The 23,752-nt window shown below is 45.9% G+C and overlaps 1 pseudogene; it reads right to left on the minus strand.

Moving 5' to 3' along the window:
• Positions 1-6,708: 6,708 nt before the first annotated feature.
• On the minus strand, positions 6,709-7,188 carry LOC148161919 (ATP synthase peripheral stalk subunit F6, mitochondrial pseudogene; annotated as a pseudogene).
• Positions 7,189-23,752: the final 16,564 nt, after the last annotated feature.

A 23,752-nucleotide genomic window follows, 5' to 3' on the forward strand; every position in this document is an offset into this window, starting at 1 on the left:
AGTCCAGAAAACTCAGGGGAACCTGAGGAATGCATACAGCAGCATCCAACTCTGCAAGGAGCAGCCTGAGCTGAGCAAGGAGAACTAGGAGAGTAAGTTTTCCCCTCACCTTCAGGTCTTTTAAACATTGATTCATAACGGATTCCCGTGTGGCATCAGTTTCACGTCGCAACACAGGGATTGGACGACTCTATAAATTATGTTAGGCTGACTACTAGTGTAGCTACCCTCTGTCACCACGCAGAGCTGTTACTGCACCACCGACTACATAATATGAGATCTGTCCTCTAACATTTTTTAAAAATCTTCACTGTGGACGATGTTTTGACAGAGTGTAGGTTTCTATGCCCTCCCCTCCCCCCACCACTACCATGGGCCTTCTTTGGACTTTCCCAGAGAGGAGCAGTGACATATAGGAGGTTCCCTATTTTAGGTCACTGCAGCCCCTGATCTTGGACCAGGATGCTCAGCCAGGGCCAGGGAAATATGGATTAGCAGGAACCCTTCTTTGCAAGCCCAGCTCCAATGTGAAGGACCAGAGTGCCTCTTCTAGGCCCCCGCAGGAATGGTTCAGCACCCAGGAGCTGGCCCTACATAGAGGGCCAGAAAAGGGCAGATTCCCCTAAACCCAGCCCAAAGTGTTCCATTTAGACTCAGAAGAAGGTGAATAGCAGCACAGGCTCTTTTCCCTATGCTGAGCGGGGTGACTGGGCGGAGCCTCAGAGCCAGTGCAGGAGGGAGCATCAAAGGGAACCTTTGGATGTTAACCTAAAGGTTCGTGGCTAGAGCCCACCCAGGGGACCAAACCTACTTAAGATCCATCCAGATCTTGCCAGCGGCTTCCGTGGGTCCTGCAGCCCTGACTTCCTCTAGGTATCTCCAGCCAGCTGCTGCCCCTGTCTTTGCCTGCTTCCCCCTGGTGTCCTTGGGCTAACTGAAGGTCTGTTCCCTTAAGTCGTCTGCCACCTGGTGGATTCCAGGGAAACTGCCGGGGCCTGAGGCTGAAGGCACATGCACTGAATCCCTGACTCCAGCTGGGAGGTCAGAAACCAGGCTCTGAGCCACCACCTGCTGAGACTCCAGGATGTGGCCCCTCAGCAGGTTGTGTTTGCCTGGGGGTCCCAGGACCCACTGATGTGCGAAGGTCACCTTCTTTCTTTTTTTTAGGTGAAAATGAAATACAATAAATTTCACCCCTTGTCAACAATGACAGAGTTGTTCAGCTAGTGCCCTAATGTGTTTCAGAGGCTTCCTTCACCTTCCCACACTCCCTCCAGCCCCTCTGCAGATAGTCTCCGTTCCCTCCTCCAGCCCCAAGCAGCACTGATCTGCTTTCTGTCTCTGTGCATTGCTCCTTTCTGCTCATGTTACATAAGCCGAATGAGAATGTTTGTAGTTCTTGGTGACTGGCTTCTTTCACTGAGCATCCTTTTGAGGTTCCTCCATGCTGTAGCTTGGATCAGATTTCTGTGCCTTTTGTTGCCCAATAGATGCCATGGTACAGATAGGCCTCATTGGGTTTGTCCATTCACCAGCCGATGGCCCTTTGTGTTGCTGTCAGGTGTTCCCTATTGTGAATAACCCTGCCCGGAACATTTCTGACCGAGACTTGAGCAGACATATGCTTTTACTTCTCTCAGATAGATTCCTAGTTGTCGAATGGCTGGATCCTATGGCAAGCTTGTGCTGAACTCTTAAGAACTCTCAAAGTGGCTTCCGCAGGGGCTCTTATATTTTACGTTGCCACCAGCAATATAGGAGGGTCCAGTTTCTCCACATCCTCAGGAACACTTGGTATCGTCTTTGGAACAGAAGCGCACTAGTTGATGTAAAATGGTACGTGGTTGTCCTTGCATTTCCTTGAGCACTAATAACATATTACTAATAACCTTGATTACCTTTTTATGTGTCTCCTTTGGTACATGTGTATTCAACTCTTATACTGGCTTAAACGAGTGTGTTGCTTCGGCCCATTGAGTGAGTTCAAAGTCCTCTTGTCTCTCGTGAATGTGAGTCCTCACTGGGTATTTAATCCACAAATATTTCCTCCTAATCAGTGGCTTCTCTGTTCCTTTTCTCAGTGGCAAAGTTTGATGCAAAAAACTTCTCCATCTTCAATTTTCTCTTACATATCGTGCTCTTGCCGTAGTGACTTAGAACTCTTTGCTTACTGTGAATTCCTGACCATTTTCTCCCATGTAGTCCTCTTGCACAATAGTTTTGGCTCTTATACTTAGATCTGTGACCATTTTGAGTTCATTGCTGTGTAAGGTGTGATTTCCTGCAACAGCAGTGGGGGAGCTTTGTCCTGACAGGTACAGGAGAGCCTGGGGGACACCTTTGTTTCAGAGTTAGTCTCCCCTGGGCCAGGAATGGAGATTTCACCGTGCTGCACCTGTTAGTGAAAGGCTGAGTGCCTTTGGGGAGGGGAGATACGTGGGGCTGGGGTCATATACGGCATGTACTCCCCGTTCTCTGGGACTGGGTACAAAGGAGCTCCTGGAGCCCCAGGGCAGTCCTGCTCACAGGTGTCTTTAGAAGCACAAACACACTGAGAGCAGGAGAGGCTAACACAGAAAGGACCCCAGGGATCCCAGGGGATCTGGGTTGGGATCCGAGAGGGTCTTCTGTGGGTGGGTGGGAAAGAGGACTCCCACACAATTGGAACTCAGGAAACATACCCAGAAGGAGTGGAGCAGATTGAAGACATTTCCCAGAGTTTGCACTCTTTTTCCAACATGAAAATCATGGTGTGTGCCTGCATCAAAGGTGCTCGGGGGACACATGCTGCCTCAGTGGGTAGAGCGTGCAACTCTTCATCTCAAGGTCATGAGTTAGAGCTCCACGTTGGTCATGGAGCCTAGCTGAAATTAAAAAAATAATAATAATAAATAAAAAATACACAGGTGCATGCGTCAGGAATCTGGAATTACTCCCCCTAAGGAAAGGATGGGGCAGCTCCCTTAGTCCTTGCAGGTCAAGAGCCATTCTGCGCCTTAGAGAATCCTAAAAGTTGCTTGATATTTCCTCAGATCAACCCAGAGATTCTACACTTTCAGTATTTGTTGGGTTTTCCGTGTATGGTCAGAGGTCCACTGGCAGAAAAAAGTTGACACACGGAGTACAGAGTAGACCAAAACACAGAATAGTACCTGGATGCACCACATTAGTCTCTGTCCTCACTGCGGCCTCACTGAAAATGAGAATGGGCAATCGAAATACCTGGTATTCAACACACATTAGGAAAAAATGGAAAGTTTGGGTTAACAGTTTAAATTATTGTGTCCCCAGATTGAATCTGATGGCAAGTGGAGACTCTGTTGAACGTCTTCTAGGTTCTGCAGGTGGAAATGAGGGGCTGAGGGACAAAGCAATTTACAACTGAGAGTAACTTTGGTAACTTAGTACCTTCACACTTGACACAGTTTTCTTTCATTTTGTCTGATGCCCTGCTGTCATGTTTGATTCTAACCATATTTGTACAAGGAAGTTGATATCAATAGCAAACCTAAAATCCATACCACTAAATATCACAGTGCTTATTCCTAATGGTACTTTAGGCTCGTTTCTAACTGCCTGTAGTTTCGTTATGACTGACTCTGAAGGCAGCCCATTCTAGCCATGTGTGCACTTCTCTTTGGCCCCACCTCCAGGTTAAGCAGTGCACCTGAGAGGGCTCTATCACTGGGGGAAGGACGTAGGTCAGACAGGTAATAAAGAGAAATGGGGGGACTGGGAGTCAGCAAAAAGAAAGCATAATTATCAGTGCATTGATTCCAGAGAGGACCATTATATTGCTTTTTAAAAACTATTTTCTTTACTTCTTTGAGAGAGAGCGATTGGGAGAGCAGAGTGGTGGAGGGAGGGGGAGAGAGAGAGAGAAGCCGACTCACCCCTGAGCAGGGAGCTGGACATGGGGCTTATCCCAGGACCCTGGGATCCTGACCTGAGCCAAAGACTGACACTTAACCAATTGAGCCACCCAGGTGACCCTTAAAATAATTTTAAAAAATTTCTGGAATACTTAACATACAGCGTTACATTAGTTTCAGGTAAGATCATGGTATTTATTTTTTATTTGTTTTTTTTTAAACATTTTATGTATGTATGTATGTATGTATGTATTTATTTATTTATTTAGAGCAGGGATTATGGGCAGAGGGAGAGGGAGAAAGAATCCCAAGGAGATTCTGCATTGAGCATAGAGCCCAAACGTGGGGTTCCCACGACCCTGAGATCATGACCTGGGCCAAAATCAAGAGTCAGATGCTTATCCGACGTAGCCACCTGGATGCCCCTTGGTATTTCTAAGAATAATATGTTTAGCTTTCTCTCTGAAAGAGGTACTGAGTAATGAGCAAGGCTAAGAGAAACCATGGTACCCATAGGGGCCAAGGTCAGATTGCCCAATATGTACCACAATGGCATATTGATTATTTTGAATTGTAGCTCTTTGAATAGCAACTGTGCAAGGACCTCAAACCCTCCTCTGTCTCCCTGAAAGCAGGAAACCCATCTCCCCTATGAAAAAGGCACCCCCTGTACTAAGAAGTAAAAAGACATCCTTCTCACCAAGGCCTTTAAAGCAGAGGGTCTGAATTCTGCATAGGACTCACTCCAAATTAGAGCTCCCAAACGTCCCTCGGAAATGTATTGTCTCCTTGTCTAAAATGTATAAAAAATGTCTGCCTTAATACTTTCTATTTCTTTAAAGGTCTGAATTTCAATATCAGTTCTTCATGCATATTCAATATCTCAGGTAAACTTAATTCTTAGGTAAGCTGGAACACCTTGAACGGTAATGGAGGAACTTGTCCTTCCCTGCATATATTTTCCTAGGGAAATTATTGGATTCTTGCTGATTTACAAACTCCACCTAAACAATGTGTGGAAAAGAAGGGAAACTGTGTTCTTTCATTTGGTCATTTCCCTTCAGTGGATCTGCCTGGAAATAAGAAAGAAAGAAAGAAGAAAGGAAGGAAGGAAGGAAAGGAAAGAAGGAAAGGAAGGAAGGAAGGAAGGAAGGAAGGAAGGAAGGAAGGAAGGAAGGAAGGAAGAAGGAAGGAAGGAAAGAAAGAAAGAAAGCAAGAAAGAACGTAAAGAAAGAAAGAGAGAGAGAGAAAGAAAGAAAAAGAGAGAAAGAAAGACAAAAAAGAAAGGGGGAAGGAGGGAGGGAAGAAAGTGTCCTGGTCAATTTTCCTTGTAAACATCTCGTGAGGAATCTGTTGGTGAACACCCAAATGGTGGTGAATGTTGGGAAGGCCCGTCCCTGACATGCTTTCAGGAGGGTGATTTGCTGTGTATAGAACTATTTAGGGAAACAAACTAAGAATCAGTGGATTAATATGGCCTTATTCGCAAGAAAAAGTCACATCAGCTATGTAAGCATAGCCATGGGAAATCAACCCAAAGAGTTCCACTTTGTGTGGTAACCTCACACAACATTTAGAGACCATGTATGTTTTGCCTGGGTCAGAGCATGTCCTCATGTGGGAAATCGGTTCTTGCAGTTAGTGTTAGTGGTCTCAGTTGCTTTGCTGGTACCTCACAATTTCTCTTTGAAAATGTGAGTAAAACCTGATCCTGGGTAAGACTTATGATTAGTGGGGCCTGATTTGGCAATGCAACCTTTTACATCATCCCCATATTTGTTGGATGTGCTCTTATGCAATTATCTGGTCTTTCTTGAAATAGTTGCCATTGGCCAAAATTAAACCTGGATAACCTGTGTACAGAGTGACTGGTGGATGATGGATTTTGTGGCCATTATGGCCAAAATTGTTGCTAAGGTATCTCCCAAAACCATGTATTGTTCTTTGGCACATGCCCATTTGCAACTCCAAAAGCCCAAAGCCATTGTTCCCTGCTACCCTGGGGTCCTTGTCATCAATTCCCCAGAAGTTCAGGATTATAACAGCTCTCATTATCTTTTTTAAGATTTTACTTACTTATTTGACAGAGACACAGAGAGAGAAAACAAGCAGGGGGAGCAGCAGAGGGTGGGGAAGAAGCAGGCTTCCTACCGAGCAGGGAACCCAATGTGGGGCTGGATCCCAGGACTCTGGGATCATAACCTGAGCTGAGGGAAGATGCTTAACCGACTGAGGCACCCAGGTGCCCCAACAGCTCTTATTAAATCCCAAATCCTGTCTATCTTTTGTTTTATATACTATTGTTTTGTGTATATTGTGTATATTGTTTTATATCACTATTTTGTTTTATACAATTTCCCATAGTTAGGAAGACAGCAGGGATAAGAAAAGATGAAGTACAGGGAGCAATCTTACCTTGAAAACCTACGTCATTTTTGGGAAATCTGCCACCACACACGAGTGAAAAATTGAACCCTGAGACCTAGCATAACCTTAGCTGACGGTAATTCCCTTAAGCTAAATCAAAAGGAACACACCTCCCATGAAGCAAGTTGGGGTTTTTATTCCTTGCGGCCAGAAAGAACACACCTCATGGTCTCAGGAAGAGGGTGTTAGAAAGAACCTATTGTAGATAGGAAATGCCCTTCACAGTGTCCTTCATGTGACAAGGGCTAGGGAACATCACGTGAAGGTGACGAACAGATGTTTACCGTGGTTATTGGATTTTTGTGTTTTTTTTTTTCTACATCCAACATCACCAAATAATTTATTTGGAATCAGAATTCAAAAGAACATTTCACAGTTGAGAACTGTTTATTCTGATCCAGTTGTACAACTAATCTAGGTGAAATTTCCAAATAAACTTTACATGGGTTTTCCAGGACTGGGGCTTCTCGATGACTTCAAATTTAGGATTTTCAAATGTGAAGTCTGGGAACGTATTCATGTCTGTTTTAACATATGTGTATTTAAGCTTCAGAAGCTCCCTCCCTAGGTCTTGCTGGTGCTCTGGGCCAGTATCAACGGGTCCTCCAGATGCCCATAGTTTAGTTCTGTGTTCTCTAATCTTGTCCACGATGAGTTTCTGTACAGGACCAAGTTCTTTATTAAATGCCACCGCGGTAACACCAGTGTCGCTCCTCAAATGAACTGAGACTGCAGACCGAATGAGAGAGGAGAAACTGAAGAGCCTCTGAAGCATCAGGGTAATTCTGATTTGCTCTCAGTCCTGAGCTGCCAGAGCTTCCACTGCCTCCACTATTCTACTTCTGGCCGTGGCTCTGCCCCCACCCGCCTACCCGCCCTCCCAGTGCATTCTCAAATTTTTTTCCTTGATAGAGATTAGCATACATGTTTCTAAACATTAAAAACCCGGGGAAGTAGAGATAAGCATCTGAACTAGTTCTCTATTGATGCATATTAACAATTAGAAAAGCAGTGGTTTAAAGCAACCAACATGTGTTATCTTGCAGTCCTTTGGCTCAGGAGTTTGGAATGACGAGGGTGGGTTCTCTGCTCACGGAATTGGTCAGTAAGTCGTCCCCCACCTGAACAGGTCTGATAGTGACCTTGTAGTGGTTCTCTCTCCGAAGAGGGCCTGCCCTCAGCATCTCACTCCTCTGGGATCCTCTTCCCTGACCTCATTTCGATCTGTCATGATGCTTTCAGCTTAGCCAGGTGGCTTAGGAGGAATGCTAGAACTGTGGAACCCCAGACCTGATCTCTGCTGTCCCTTGTCCAGGAGGAGAATAAATGACAGAGGTCTTCATAAAGAAATGACCCCCATGAGGGCTGACATTCCCCAGCAATTAGAGCAGAGGAGGAAACCTACAGGCAAACGGAGGGCCTAAAAACCAAAATCACGGAAGCAGGACACAGATCAAGTAGGAGCCCTTCCCAGAAATGTCCCCATTCTCCATTGAAAGCCACTTTGGTTGAAGGGTGTGAGCACTGGGTCTTTCAGAGTCTGCCTCCTCGGCTCTTTGTTTAAAACGGGCTTTTTCCATACGTGAGAATCTCCTTGGAGCTTTTGTCAGAAATGCAGATTCGTGGGCCTTATCCCCAGGGCATTCCAAGAGGCACACAATGACTCTGATGAAGGTGTTCTTTAGCTCTGCAGCTGGTGCCCAGGGACGGGACCCCTGTCTGCTGCATGATACCCCATTTCCCGTCTAACATTCCAGCGGTCCATGCTGCCTTCTCGAAGTTATATTCTACATTCTCTATCATACACGAGATAAATATGCTCAAAGAGATAATTAAATGATCCACGAAAGCATATGGGACATGTGGTGAAGCTGCTATTGGCATCTTGGAATGCTTTTCTGAAGGCTGTGCTTCTATTGCTTCGGCCCAGAACCGGGATTGGGTTTGAATGGAAAGATGGTTGGGACTGGAGATCAGTAAAAGCTCGTTATTGCTGGTAACTTTTATCTATCTGCTTCACAAGTATTTACTGAATGTTTCACCTGGCAGTCTCTCGGAGGCACGGGGGACATGGGGTGAGCAGGCAGACCCAGTGCCAGCTCTCAGGAAAAAGAACTTTAGCACAGGAGTCAGATATTTTATAGATAATCATCGAAGTGCCTTTTATTTGTGACTATGGTAAATATTATTTAACACTTTTGTGTTCTGTGATCAGAACATCAGATCAGTTGGTGAAATGTCTGACTCTTGATTTTAGCTCAGGTCATGATCTCAGGGTCCTGGGATCGAGCCACCTTCTGGCTCCATCCTCATCAGGGACTCTGCTTGGGATTCTCTCTCTCTCTCTGCCTCTCCACCCCAAAATAAAGAAATAAATCTTTAAAAAAAAGTATAACCTTTCAGCAAGTGGTAAAGTATAATCTTTTCAACACATGGATATGGATATGACATATGCGTGTGCATATGAAAATAAGTAAATACATAAAATTGGATCCATAACTCACACCACCCCAAAATTAGCCTAGGAGAGAGTAAGGGCCTAAGTAGAAACGTTAAAATGTTAAAACTTTTACAAGAAAACATAGTAGAAAAATCTTTAGGAGCCCCTGCGTGACACAGTTGGTGGCTCATCTGACTCCTGATTTTGACTCAGGTCCTGATCTCATGGGTTGTGGGATCAAGCCCAGAGTTGGCTGTGCACTCAGTGGAGAGTCTGCTTCAATTTCTCTCCCTCTCTCCCTCTGTCCCGCACTTGCTCTCTTTCTGTCACTCTCTCTAAAATTAAATAAATAGAATCTTTTTAAACAAAGATTTTATTTGTTTATTGGAGATAGAGAGAACACAAGCAGAAGGGCAGGCAGAGGGAGAGGGAGAAGCATACTCCCTGCTGAGCAGGGATCCTGCCGGTGGGCTCAATCCCAGAACCCTGGGATCATGACCTCAGCTAAAGGCAGATGCATAATGAACCAAGCCTCCCCCGGCTCCCTAGTAAATAAATCGTTAAAAAAATCTTTATAACCTTAAGTTGGACAATGATTTCTTTTTTTTTTAAGATTTTATTTATTTATTTGACAGAGAGAGAGCACAAGCAGGGGAGCTGCAGAGGGAGAGGGAGAGGCAGGCTCCCCGCTGAGCAAGGAGCCCGATGGTGGGCTAGATCCCAGGACTCTGGGATCCTGAACTGAGTCGAGGGCAGACACTCAACAGAATGAGCCACCCAGGAGCCCTGGGACAATGATCTCTTAGATATGACACCAAAATTGTGATTGATGAAAGAACAAATGGATACATTGGACTTAGTTAAAATTTAAAACTTTTGTTCTTCACAAGACATTGGTGAGAGGATGAAAAGTCAAGTCACACATAGGGAGAAAATATTGATAAATTACATATCTAATGAAGGTCTCCTAATAGAACACTGAAAGAACTCTCCAAAGACAATAGTAAGAAGGCAAACAATCCAATTTAAAAATGGGTAAAAGAGAAGTACTTGGGTGGCTCAGTTGGTGAAGCAGCTGCCTTTGGCTCAGGTCTTTATCTCAGGGACCTGGGATCTAGCCCTGCCCCCCTCTGTCAGTCTCCCCACTGACAGGGGAGTGTGTTTCTCCTCTCTCTGCCCTCCCCACCCCACCCCACACCCCCGCTCTTGCTCTCTCTCTCTCTTTCAAGTAAGAAAATAAGAAAATAATTTGGGTAAAAGATTTGTAGACAGTTCAGCCGAGAACATATATGGAAGGCATGTAAGAACATGACAAGATCTACATCATTAGTCATTAGAAAAATGTAAACTTAAACCACTATCTGCCAATTAAAATGGCAAAAATGAAAAGAATTTCCATTCCAAGTATTGGCAAAGATGTGTAGGAGCTGAAATTCTCATACACTGCTGATAGGAATGTTAAATTCTACAACTCCTCTAGGAAATAGTTTGGAAATCTTTTTTTTCTTTTCAAGGTTGATTTCTTTGTGTGAGAGGGAGTGAAAGTGAGTGGGGTGAGGGGCAGAGGGAGAGGCAGAGGGACAGAATCTCAACCGGACTCCCCACTGAGCATGGAGCCCTATTTGGGGCTTCATCTCATCACCAAGGAGATCATGACCTGAGCCAAAATCAGACACTTAACCGACTCAGCAACCCAAGCACCCCAACAGCTGCGACCTGCTTCAAAATATTAAACCTCTCTACCAAACCCCCTGGCATAGGCCACCACCATTCCACTCAAATGAAAAAAAAGAGTGATATATTCATAAAAATCTATTGATAGAAACTCTATTTTTAATTGCCATTCTAATCCATTCACAGGTAAATGACCAAAAGAAGTTGTGGCATATCCAGTTCAAGGAATACTCCTTGGTTTAGCAGAGTAATCTCTTCACATACATAACAAAATTGGTAAAGATTTTATTTTTTGCTCAGATAATTTTTGAGCAAAAAAAACATCCAAGCAAAATAATGTCCATAGCATATGATTTCAAAATATAAAACCTTAGGAATTGGAAATAATTCTATTGTAACAGAAAGCCAATCGGTGGTTTCCTGAGGTGGGAATGTGAGGGAGGAATTGGCCAGAGCACAAGGAAACTTTCTGGGGTGATAGATATATCCACTGTGTGGGTGATGCATATATATGTTCAAACGGACTAAACTTTAGACTTAAATTATATAAACTTTCTTGCTTGTAAATTATATCTCAATATGCCCATTGAAACAGTTTAAATTATAAAAACAAAAAATTTCATACCCGGAAATTCAATAAATGATTTTATATTTTCCAAAAAGTTCAACCGTATGTTTTTGCAAGCTTAAAGTGGCAATGAATTATTTCTTTGGATATGAAAATGAATTGATCTATCTTTATCTTTCTATATGTAACTCTCGAAGAAAGACAACCTTAAGAGGACATAAAGGGAAGCCACAGTATAGAAGTATGTTTATCTCCTACAAAGGACCATTCTCTAGAATTAGATATCATATAGTCTGATAAGATAATGAACACAATACAATAATTGGTCAAAAGATTTGAATAGAAACTTCAGGAAACAAGATATGGGAATGGTTCATTAGCACATGAAAAGATGCACAATGCATTGGTCATGAGGGTAAAAAGTCAGTACTGCAATGAGGTATCATGGCATATCTGTTGGTATGGCTAAAGTCAGAAAGTCTGAAATCTCACACAAAACACCTGGATGTCTCATATAGCTGTGGGAATGAAAAATAGTACAACCACTTTGAAAAGCTGACTTCCAGTTACTTATAAGATTAAACAAATACAAATCCTATGGATAGTCATTCCATTCCTAGGTATTTACACAGTATGTCTACAGAATTATCAGCATATGAATGTGTGTAATAGCTTTATTATTATGCCCCAATTATGACTGCCCCAAACTGGAAGTGACACAAAAGTCCAGTGACAGATGAATGTATAAACAGAGACGAAACACTTGAAATCCTGCCCAGCAATAAAAATGTCATGAAGTATTGGTGCATGTAGGAATATGGATGAATTTATTTTTTTCAAGATTTTATTTCCTTATTTGATAGAGCGAGAGAGCACAAGTGGGGGGGTGGCAGACAGAGGGGGGGAAGCAGGCTCCGTGGGGAGCAGAGAACCCCACACGGGGCTTGATCCCAAGATGCTGAGATTAAGACCTGAGCTGAAGGCAGACGCTTAACTGACAGAGCCACGCAGGTGCCCTGGAATATGGATGAATTTTAAAATCATTGCACTGCACTGTATGGTAGAAAGCAGATATAAAAGAGTATATATATGTATTTCCAGTTATATGAAGTTGTTAAAACTGCAATGATCTCCAGTATCGTTGGTTCCCTGGGTGTGAGGCTGGAGGCAGTGATGGACCGCAAAGGGGCACAAGGGAAGTTGTGAGGTAGTGGAAATGCCGTGTATCTTGAGTGTAACAGAAGTTTCATATGACCTCACTGATATGAGGAATTCTTAATCTCAGGAAACAAACTGAGGGTTGCTGGAGTGGTGGGGGGTGGGAGGGGTGGGGTGGCTGGGTGATAGACATTGGGTAGGGTATGTGCTATGGTGAGCTCTGTGAATTGTGCAAGACTGTTGAATCACAGATCTGTACTTCTGAAATAAATAATGCAACATAGGTTAAGAAAAAAGAAAAAGAAGAAGATAGCAGGAGGGGAAGAATGAAGGGGAGTAAGTCAGAGCGGGAGATGAACCATGAGAGACGATGGACTCTGAAAAACAAACTGAGGGTTCTAGAGGGGAGAAGCGTAGGGGGATGGGTTAGCCTGGTGATGGGTATTAAAGAGGGCACACTGTGTGTGGAGCACTGGGTGTTATGCACAAAAAAAGGAATCCTGGAACACTACATCAAAAACTAATGATGTAATATATGGTGATTAACGTAAGAATAAAAAATTAAAAAAGAAAAAGTTGGAAAACCGTCAGTTGTAGATTCTGAATAGAGGCCTTTAGGGAGTAGAGAAAAAAAAACACCAGCTCTGGTGAAAGCTGAAGCCAGAAACCCCTTCAAGCTCGGATTGACAAAACAATGCAGGTATATCAGTAGGGACAGTTTTGCTTGAGCCCGAGAGCTGCAGAAGCCACAAGGACCTTTGTCCTAGAGCTAACCTGCTGTTTGGGAAAGGTCTGTGGTGCCAAACCCAGCGGGTTCTTTGTGAGTAGACAGAGGTGCCTCTTTAAAAGCCTGTCAGGGGGCACCTGGCTGGCTCAGTCAGGAGAGCAGGGGAGTCTCCATCTGGCTTCATGACCCCTATCACTACTTTGGGTGTAGGGATTACTTCAACAAATAAACTTACAATAAATAAACTACATCAAGCTGGACCGTCTCTAGTCTCGGAAGGGTCCTCTGGAGCAAGGCTAAACTAGGTAGGCTACCAAGTGGCCTAATCAAGGATATGGAGTCTAGGGATTGGGTGAGGCTTTGCAGGGTGCCTGGGGGGATAGGTGGGGAGGGGAGGGAAGAAGGAGAAGGGACGCTGACCCATGTTCCCCAGGGAATGAAAAGAAAGCACCTTTGCTGGATCAGGGACTGCAAACCACCCACTGAAATATAAGCAGAGACATTGCTCTGCGAAAAACAGAAAAAGAAACCCGACAGCCAAGGTGGGATATATGACCAGTGGACAGAAACTGTCCTGCATGCTTTTGATTGAGAAAGAGCCAAACCCAGATTCTCAAGAAAGCAGCCCTTAAAAGCAGAGGTGTTTTATTCAGCGTCCTGGTGTCGCCTGAGTGAGCTTCTTCTTCAGCCAATGCCATCAGCCAAAGGCAGGGAAAAGACAAAACAAACAAACAGAAAAATGAATAAGAAAACAAAGGCTATTCTTAAACAACCAACAACAGGTGAAAAAGCAAAAGCAGCCCCCCACTGCCACTGCCACAAATAATGCAGAGGAGTTGTCCACACTCGGGGAAATCCCTGGGGTCAGCACGTCCGCGGTGCGATGGAGGGGCCTCGCGGGGGGAAAACCACCTGCTTGATCCCCATCTCCCCTGCTGGGTAAGTGTGAATCGCTCCGCCTCCACCCCACACCAGTCTCACCCGCCTTCCACCAGACACACACGCTCACTCGCCTAGGCGCACCCCAACACCCTAGGCACCCACTCCTGTCGCAAGCACCCTCACCCTCCACACGACGCTTCTGAATACAATGGAAGCAACAGCGCTGCTACCTCCTCAGTGCTGCGAATTCTAAGGGGCAGAACCGCACAGCAACGTTACCTGGTTTGCATCAGACACGCCCCGTCCGTGACTTCAAGGGCTTCACCTCAGTCCCCACCCCCACCCTGTATCCCTGCCCCCAGCTCCCCTCCCAACTTAGATTTCAGTGCTGGTGTTCCTCCTTCTCCTCCTCCAGCCACCCCTGCCCCCTTCCCCCTCTCCCCTTCCCGCCTTCTCCCTCCCCCTGCCCTGGCTTCCTTCCTCACCTGCCCAGTCTCCTCCATCTCCTGATTTGGTTACCACTCCTCCTTCCTCTCCCTGCAGCTCTGGCCCCCCCAAACCCTACACAACCCTCCCCCACCTCCCAGCACAGGGAAGGCTGTGCCATCCAGAGAGAAACATGAGGGAGGACTTTCCACCAGCCCGCGAAGCGCAGATACATCTCTGACTCTTGCTCTCTCTAGCTCTCTCTCTTCAGAACCGGGTTGGAGGACACGGAGTGCCATGGCCGCACCTGTGCAGCTCAAACCAGTCCCCACCGCCTCCCCCAGGCCTGGACACTGCGGGGGGGACGGGAGGACCAAAACTCCGCAACCCCTGGGTCCTCGGGCTGACACCTGCCCACAACAGCCCACACGCTGAACACGTTCTGGGGCCCGCTTCTTCCCCAGGCGGGCTCCTAGGACAGGGACGGCGCGCCCCCTCGTGGCCGCGCGGGGAGGAGCCCAAGGATCCTGCAGTTGAGGGCAGGGCCAAAGGAGACCACCCCTTCTACTTGCTTGGACCAGGCTCAGAGTTCTCAGCAGGGGTTTAGTGTCGTCCTAGGCTCCCCACTCTGCCACCGCCTTCCCTCCCTCCACCGCTGGGCGCTTCCCCCTGGAGGGGATTTCTACAGTCAAGGTCGGCCTTTGGAGGGAATACAGCCAGGTCTGGAAAACTAAACAGACTAACTACTTTGAAGAGATTCGGGTACTTGTATGGTCATGGATGGAGCGCCCTAGGGTTCTGATTTGCCTTGTCTTGATTGCGCCTTGAGGTAGTGGTTTACTTTTCCCGGAATGTTTAAATTAGAAAAGATTGGAGGGTGGAGAGGGGGCGTCCAACTTTAGTTGTCACCTGAGATCAATAGTGTGCTGCTGGGTAGAATAACGCGCCCTCCCTAGGAGCTGCCCAGGCTAATGCCAGGAACCTGTGCACATGTTCCACCCTGCAGCAAAAGGGACCCTACACAGGTGCTTATGTTAAGGACCTTGAGATGGGGAGATGATCCTGGATTATCCAGGCGGCGCCCTGCAATGACAAGGGGGTCCTAAAACACAAAGAGGCAGAGAAAGAGGTCAGATGGAGGCTGTGTGAGGAGGACTCTGCCTGCTGGGACTGGGGCTGGGGCTGAGCATGGAGGAGGGGCCTCTAGGAGCTGGAACGGGCAAAGAGACACACTGCCTGGTTAACCTAAAAAATAGAAAGCGCCAGGTATTTTACCAGCCAAATTGGGATTCCTGGGGAATAAAAGGGAAAGGTGATGTGGGACAAACCAGCTGGTCTGAGGAAAGTCACCTAACCAGAGTTGTGCAGGGTCACTGGTGTGGCATGCAGTGAGGTCCTGCTCAGGGCCTCCATGGGAGGAAAGGCCACCAAGTTAGGGGGCAATCATTTGAAAGCAGTAGAGGGAGCAGGACCTGGAGCTCTTGCAGGTGAAATAACTCCTAATAAGGAGCCAGATCAGTCATCTGAAAATAACCCAGAGCTGACACATGTGAGAACCGCCAGAGAAGGATATGAAAGCTTTTAGTATAAGTTTTCCATCAGTTGTAAATGTTAAACCGATAAATAGAAAATATAAACAAGACCCTCTCTATTTTTAAGAGATGAAAACTACAATGTCTGAAAGCAAATGTACTACAAGGGATTGACAGAATTTAGAAAATGCAGAAGAAAAATTTTTGATAGAATTGTATTGAATTTATAGATCTATTTGCGTAGTATTGAGATATGAACTACATTAAATCTTCCAATGCATGCATACAGTTGTTCTTTTTTCCCCCCATTTGGTCTTTTATCTCTTGCAGAAGCAATGCTTCTTATGCTTTTCAGTGAACAAGTCTTGCTCTCCTTGAATGAATTTACACCTGACACTTTTACTGTATTGTGTGCCATTGTAAATGGAATTGCTTTCTAAATTTCCTTCTCAGATTGTTCATTACTAGTGCATAGAAACACAACTGATTTTGTATATATGGTACCCTGCAACTTTACAGAATGAGTCTATGGACTCTAATATTTTTGTGTGTGGATGATTTGAGGTTTTTCTATCTTTAGGAGCATGTCCTCTGTAAATAGAGATACAGGTTGACCCTTGACCAATGTGGGGTAAGGATGGTGACTCTCAAGATCAAAAACCTGTGTTATAACTTTTGACTCCCCCAAAACTTAACTACTAATAGCCACTTGTAGACTAGAAGCCTGACTGATAACATAAAGTCCACTAACCCATGTTTTGCAAGTTATATTTATTCTACACTGTATACTTCTAATAAAGTAAGCTAGAGAAATGAAAATGTTATGAAGAAAATCATTCGGAAGAGAACATATATTTGGAGTAGTATACTGTGTTTATCAAATAATGCACATATAAGTGTACGCGTGCTGTTCCAACCTGTGTTGTACAAGGTCAACCATAGTTTTATTTCTTCCTTCCCCACTCTTTTTTCTCACTTTTAGTTTTGAATAGTATTTTGGCCGAGGATTGAATTCCATACCTAGAGACGGATTCTTGAGTCTCCTCTTGATTAGAACGAACTTTTCAAGTTCATCCCTGACATTAAATCTAAATTAGACCTGCTTTGGGGCTTGGAAATGGAGGGAAAAAAATCACCCTCCTTTCTTCTCACTGCATTTTAGACTTCCTCCTCAAAATGAATGTCAGGGGGCCCCTGGGTGGCTCAATCGTTAAGCCTCTGCTTTCCGCTCAGGTCGTGATACTGGGGTCCTGGGATCGAGCCCCGCATCGGGCTCCCTGCTCAGCAGAAAACCTGCTTGTCCGTCTCCCACACCCTCTGCTTGTGTTCCCTCTCTCAGTGTGTCTCTCTCTGTCAAATAAATAAAATCTTAAAAAATAAAAAAAATTCTTGCAAACAGTGCTGAGGACTCATACTGGCCATTGGTTTGCTCGTGCCTCCCAATGTTACCCTCAAAAATGTGAGGAAGACTTCATACTAGGTAAGATTTAGGACCTTGGTGGGCTAAATATTCAGCAGCCTTTATACCAAATATGTTGCTAACATACCTTTCATGACAAGTGGAGAGGACTGAACAAGAAAATATGAAGCGGAGCAGAGCCATCTTACCTTGAAAAAACATGGGCATTTTTGATTACTCAAGGTAGCATATGCAGAAATCTAGCCTGGGCTGCCCTGGAGCCTTGTAGGCTTTACATTGCACATTCAGGGTCTCTAGGATGCGCACGTGCACGCGCGCGCGCGCACACACACACACACACACACACACACACACACACACACTCCTCCAGTCCATCTACATAGGACTTGTGATCAAATCAGGAGCCAGTCCTAGAGTAGTAGGGCCCAGAGCCCGTGAGCAACAGATGCCTAAACAGGAGCCACTGTCCCTGCTTTTTCTATAGAAGACACACCTGTTGCGTGGCTCCCTTCTTTGTCACGGGCCCTCTGATCCATGCCCCGCCACGTGTTTCCCCACCCACCCCACCTCCTGGGCAATGGCCAGCCTGTGACCGGACAGGAAGTGACGTCCACACCCCCTGGATTTAGGCCTCCTATGGGTTCTCAGGCCTCGTTGGGAGAGCAGTGTAGCAAAATATCTCTTGGAAATGAAAACTATCATCGTAGGACTAAGAACAACAATAAATAGATTCGCAGAATCATGCGAAGGATCTGTACTGGAAATCAGAGCCAAAACTGTAAGAGAACAAAAGCAGAAGCTACACCCAAAAGGTGTGTCTGGTAAGGCCAGATGTGCGGAACAGGATTTCAAGTGGAGCAAGAGATGTTAGGCGAGTGTCCCGCTCAGCAGCGGGAAGGCGTGGGGACCAGCGCCCCACAGGGTCATGGGAAGGGCGAGGGAGGGCAGGGCCAGGCACCGATGTGGAAGGAGACCCGACAGAGCCGGCCAAGTCCTGGATGCGTTTGGCGGAGACCGCCGGGCACCAAAACTGGGAGCTCGGCCTTTGCCACAGATTCCAAAGAAATACATTCCCAACAGCTAACATTTAAGTGTTTGTGTGTGTGTGGGGGGGGGTGATGACATGTTCCATGACAAGAAAAGTAGCATTTCCTTCTGAATGTGGCATGCGAGAGTCCTGTCATTTTGTCGGCAACACAAGATTCCGATTCTATGACACCACATCGTTGTGGATACCGTGACATGATTTTTGGGCTCAATGTGTTCCGAGCCGATGCAGTTAGACAAGGCCGAAGAGTCCAGAGTGGCAGCTTAGGGCTAGAGAGCCCCCAGAGAGGACCCGCGCTTGCCTCTGGCTGGGTAATCAGAGAGCTCGCTCCCCTGTGAACTGAAGGTTGGAGCTTCCAGCCCAGCTGGGAATACTGGGTTATAACTGATCCGAGGCCTTACTAAGCTATACTGTGCGAAACATTCTTTCTTAGCTAGCTTCTTCCCTGACTTATCCTCAGTATCTATTTTATTTTTGTTTTTAAAGCTTTAAAAGTTTTATTTATTTATTTATTTATTTATTTATTTAGGAGAGAGAGAGCATGCCCCTGCAAGCCTATAAACGGTGTGGAGGGGCAGAGGGGGAGGCAAAGGGAGAGAATCTGAAGAGGTCTCTGCACTGAGCCTGGGGTTCAATTTCAGGACCCTGAGATCATGACCTGAGCCAAAACCAAGAGTTGAAAGCTTCACCAACTGAGCCACCCAGGTGCCCCATATGTTTTAAATGTTTCAGGGATTTTATTTTTAAGGAATCTCTACATGCAATGTGAGGCTCGAACTCACAATCCCAAGATCAAGAGCAATATCAAGTTTATTTTTATTTTTTTAAACAATTTTATTTAATTATTTGAGAGAGAGTGAGAGAGCGAGCAGGAGAGCATGGTGGGAGGCACAGGGAGAAGGAGACTCCTCGCTGAGCAGGGAGCCCGATGTGGGGCTCGATTCCCGAACCCTGGAATCATGATCTCAGCCAAAGCAGACGCTCAACCGGCTGAGCCTCCCAGGTGCCCCAGCAATCGCTAGTTTAAATCAGAGGTGGGAAGATCCTGCCTGAACACCTAAAGTTCCTTTTAGTTATTAGGGGGTTGGTAGAAAGAGTCTTTTTTCTTTCTTTCTTTCTTTTTTTAGGATAAAAACAAGTTCTGGATTTCTAGAGCCTAGGTATCTCATAGACAATATGACCTTTCTTCCTAAGAGTGGGTTTTTACACCTGTTCATTCCTGGAAATTTGGTGTGAATTCCTTTAAGCCAGATTAAACTGATTGGCTTTTTTATTCCTCACAGCCAGAAAGAATACACGCCAAGGTTTCAGTGAGAGGATCTCTTATAGGATTTGGGCTTTAGTTGGGAGATATGGGGAAGGATGGAAATAGGCAGGGTTTGTTCTATATTGAACACTGGCAGCACGGACAATTCTTTGATTGTGGTAAAGAAGTCATATGCGTTTCCTTAGGGAGGGAGGTCGATTTTTGGATGTAGGTCTTAACAGTATTGTGAATAGCCTTGTTTTGTCCCATTTCATCAAGGTCTCAAAGCAATCTTGTCTGAGGTTGATATTCTGCATGTAAGATTATTTATTTCACACATGGGAACAAAACAGCCAGGCTGGGAGTGCCAGAGCAGTTCAGGGCATCGGAGGCTGGGATTGTTCTTTGTCCCTGGAAATCCCTAAAACAGAGAACAAGAAAAGAGAGCCCTCTGGTCTCCCAAGCTGTAGCTGCAAACCTGAGTGGGAAAATGAGACTTGGACTAAGTATCTTGAATTTCCTGTGGCTCCATTTCCCATTTCAAAATGGGTCAAAAGGAATTGTTCCTGCATGGGTTGTCCCAGGTGTTAAATTGGTAGAGTAGGCAGCTAGATCTGAGCTGGAGGCAAGGAGGGTGGTACACAGTGCTTTCGTGGTTTCCCACCTGCTGGACTGTCAGATCCAGACCAGCAGGTGCAGAGCTTGTGCTCTCCTTAACAGCGTGTGTCCTACAATAACCTATGGCTTCCTTATAATATATTTACATTGCGGTTTCCATCCCCCAGTGGGGAAAATGGCCTTGACAGTTCCAGGAAGAACTTACTTAGGGCCAAAAACTCCCCCTATCAACCATTAGGCTGAGTCCCTTAGATGATTGGAAACATCTTCAGTTGGAAACCACCCTGGCTGTGACCCATAATCTATGAAACATAAAAAGAAAAAACACCCCTAACCCCGGTGCAGCTGCCACCCCAGGGCCTGTCTGCTCTCCCATCTTGAGAGTGGACTGAAGTTCAACCAGGAGTGTAAACCAACTGAGTATACAAGTATGACTGTATAATTGTGACAAAAGAGTATTCCCAGGAAAAGTCCTTCTGGACATTGTTGTTTGAACAGTGGGAATATGGATTGACCACTGTCCCCTGACATTCAGATTCGGGTTCCCGGAGGATATGTTAGGAGCCTCAACAGGGAAGCTCAGAGCCAAGGCCTGTGTGGCGGCAGTGCTGCCATCAACTGATGAAGGAGTTTGGGAAAATCTCTTTGTCTCTCTGGGCCTCAGCTTCTTCATGTGTAAGATAAGGTTGTTAATCAAATTATCACCGTCCCTTCCTGCTCAGTTTCTGTGAGTGTACGAGGGTCTGCAGTGCCTTTGAAGCAGCCCTGGGGACTTCAGCTGAAACCTGACTTGGTCCATTCAATGTGTGTCCCTTGCAGGAGTCTGAGCTGAGCCCACACTGAAAACAGAGAACAGAGGGAGCATTTGGGAGACATAAAATCAGCAGGTTTGGAGGATGAACATAACCCAAGGAAGGACAAGGCAATGGTGGAGCAGGTGGTTGCCAAAGGAAGTAAGAAAAAGGAGAAGTTGAGTCCAGAAAAATCAGGGGAAATTGAGGAATGCATACAGCAGCATCTAACTCTGGAAAGAGCAGCCTGAGCTGAGCAAGGAGAACTAGGAGAGTAAGTTTTCCGCTCACCTTCAGGTTTTTTCAAAATTGATTCATAACTGATTCCCCATGTGACATCAGTTTCACATGGCATCACAGGGATTGGGCGACTCTATAAATTATGTTAGGCTGACTACTAGTGTAGCTCCCACTCTAACCACGCAGATCTCTTACTGCACCTCCGACTATGTAATATGAGATCTGTCCTCTAACATTTTTTTTTAAATCTTCACTGTAGAGGATGTTTTGACAGAGTGTAGGTTTCTATGCCCTCCCCTCCCCCCACCACTACCATGGGCCTTCTTTGGATTTTGCCAGAGAGGAGCAGTAACATATAGGAAGTTCCCTATTTTAGGTCACTGCAGCCCCTGATCTTGGACCAGGATGTTCAGCCAAGGCCAGGGAAATATGGGTTAACAGGAACCCTTCTTTGCAAGCCCAGCCCCAATGTGAAGGACCAGAGTGTTTCTTCTAGGCCCCCGCAGGGATGGTTCAGTCCCCAGGAGCTAGCCCTACATAGAGGGCCAGAAAAGGGCAGATTCCCCTAAACCCAGCCCAAAGTGTTCCATTTAGACTCAGAAGAAGGTGAATAGCAGCACAGGCTCTTTTCCCTATGCTGAGCGGTGGGGCAGGGGGGAGCCTCAGTGCCAGTGCAGGAGGGAGCATCAAAGGGAACCTTTGGATGTTAACCTAAAGGTTAGTGCTTAGAGCCCACCCAGGGGACCAAACCTACTTAAGATCCATCCAGATCTTGCCAGCGGCTTCCATGGGTCCTGCAGCCCTGACTTCCTCTACGTATCTCCAGCCAGCTGCTGCCCCTGTCTTTGCCTGCTTCCCCCTGGTGTCCTTGGGCAACCTGAAGGTCTGTTCCCTTAAGTAGTCTGCTGCCTGGTGGATTCCAGGGGAACTGCCGGGGCCTGAGGCTGAAGGCACAGGCACTGAATCCCTGACTCCAGCTGGGAGGTCAGAAACCAGGCTCTGAGCCACCACCTGCTGGGACTCCAGGATGTGGCCCCTCACTAGGCAGTGTTTGCCTGGGGGCCCCAGGTCCCACTGATGTGTAACGGTCGCCTTCTTTCTTTTTTTAGGTGAAACTGACATACAATAAGTTTCACCCATTGTAAACAAAGACAGAGCTGTTCAGCTAGTGCCCTAGTATGTTTCAGAGTCTTGTTCACCTTCCCACACTCCCTCCAGCCCCTCTGCAGACAGTCTCCACTCCCTCCTCCAGCCCCAAGCAGCACTGATCTGCTTTCTGTCTCTGTGCATTGCTCCTTTCTGCACATTTTACATAAGCCGAATGAGACAGTCTGTAGTTCTTGGTGACTGGCTTCTTTCACTTAGCATCCTTTTGAGGTTCCTCCATGCTGTAGCTTGGATCAGATTTCTGTGCCTTTTGTTGCCCAATAGATGCCATGGTACAGATAGGCCACATTTGGTTTGTCCATTCACCAGCCGATGGCCCTTTGTGTTGCTGTCAGTTTTTGCCCATTGTGAATAACGCTGCCCGGAACATTTCTGACCGAGACTTGAGCGGACATATGTTTTTACTTCTCTCAGATAGATTCCTAGTTGTGGAATGGCTGGGTCCTATGGCAAGCTTGTGCTGAACTCTTAGGAACTCTCAAGGTGGCTTCCACAGGGCTCTTATATTTTACGTTGCCACCAGCAATATAGGAGGGTCCAGTTTCTCCACATCCTCAGCAACACTTGGTATCGTCTTTGGAAAATAAGTGCACTAGTTGGTGTAAAATGGTACCTGGTTTTCCTTGCATTTCTTTGAGGACTAATAACATATTACTAATAACATTGATTACCTTTTTATGTGTCTCCTTTGGTACATGTGTATTCAACTCTTATACTGCCTTAAACAAGTGTGTTGCTTCTGCCCATTGAGAGAGTTCAAAGTCCTCTTGTCTCTGGTGAATGGTAGTCCTCATTGGGTATTTAATCCACAAATATTTTCTCCTAATCAGTGGCTCCTCTGTTCCTTTTCTCAGTGACAAAGTTTGTAGCAAAAAAGTTCTTCATCTTCAGGTTTCTCTTACGTATCGTGCTCTTGCCGTAGTGACTTAGAACTCTTTGATTACTGTGAATTCCTGACCATTTTCTCCCATGTATTCCTCTTGCACAATAGTTTTGGCTCTTATACATAGATCTGTTACCATTTTGAGTTCATTGTTGTGTAAGGTGTGATTTCCAGCAACAGCTGTGGGGGAGCTTTGTCCTGACAGGTGCAGGACAGCCTGAGGGACACTTGTGTTTCAGAGATAGTCACCCCTGGGCCAGGAATGGAGATTTCACCGTGCTGCACCTGTTAGTGAAAGGCTGAGTGCCTTTGGGGAGGGGAGATAAATGGGGCTGTGGTCATATACAGCATGTACTCCCTGGTTTCTGGGTCTGGGTACAAAGGAGCTCCAGGAGCCCCAGGGCAGTCCTGCTCACAGGTGTCTTTAGAAGCAGAAACACACTGAGAGCAGGAGAGAATAACACAGAAAAGACCACAGGGATCCCAGCGGATCTGGGTTGGGATCCTAGAGGGTCTTCTATGGGTGGGCACATTTTCCATATATATGTCCTTCTATGGGTGGGTGGGAAAGAGAATTTGCACACAGCCGGAACTCAGGAAACATGCCCAGAAGGAGTGGAACGGATTGAAGGC

Source organism: Eumetopias jubatus, unplaced genomic scaffold (assembly GCF_037043125.1).
Source record: "Eumetopias jubatus isolate StellerSeaLion01/CBP00866 unplaced genomic scaffold, mEumJub1_p1.0 scaffold_39, whole genome shotgun sequence".
Lineage (NCBI taxonomy): Eukaryota > Metazoa > Chordata > Mammalia > Carnivora > Otariidae > Eumetopias > Eumetopias jubatus.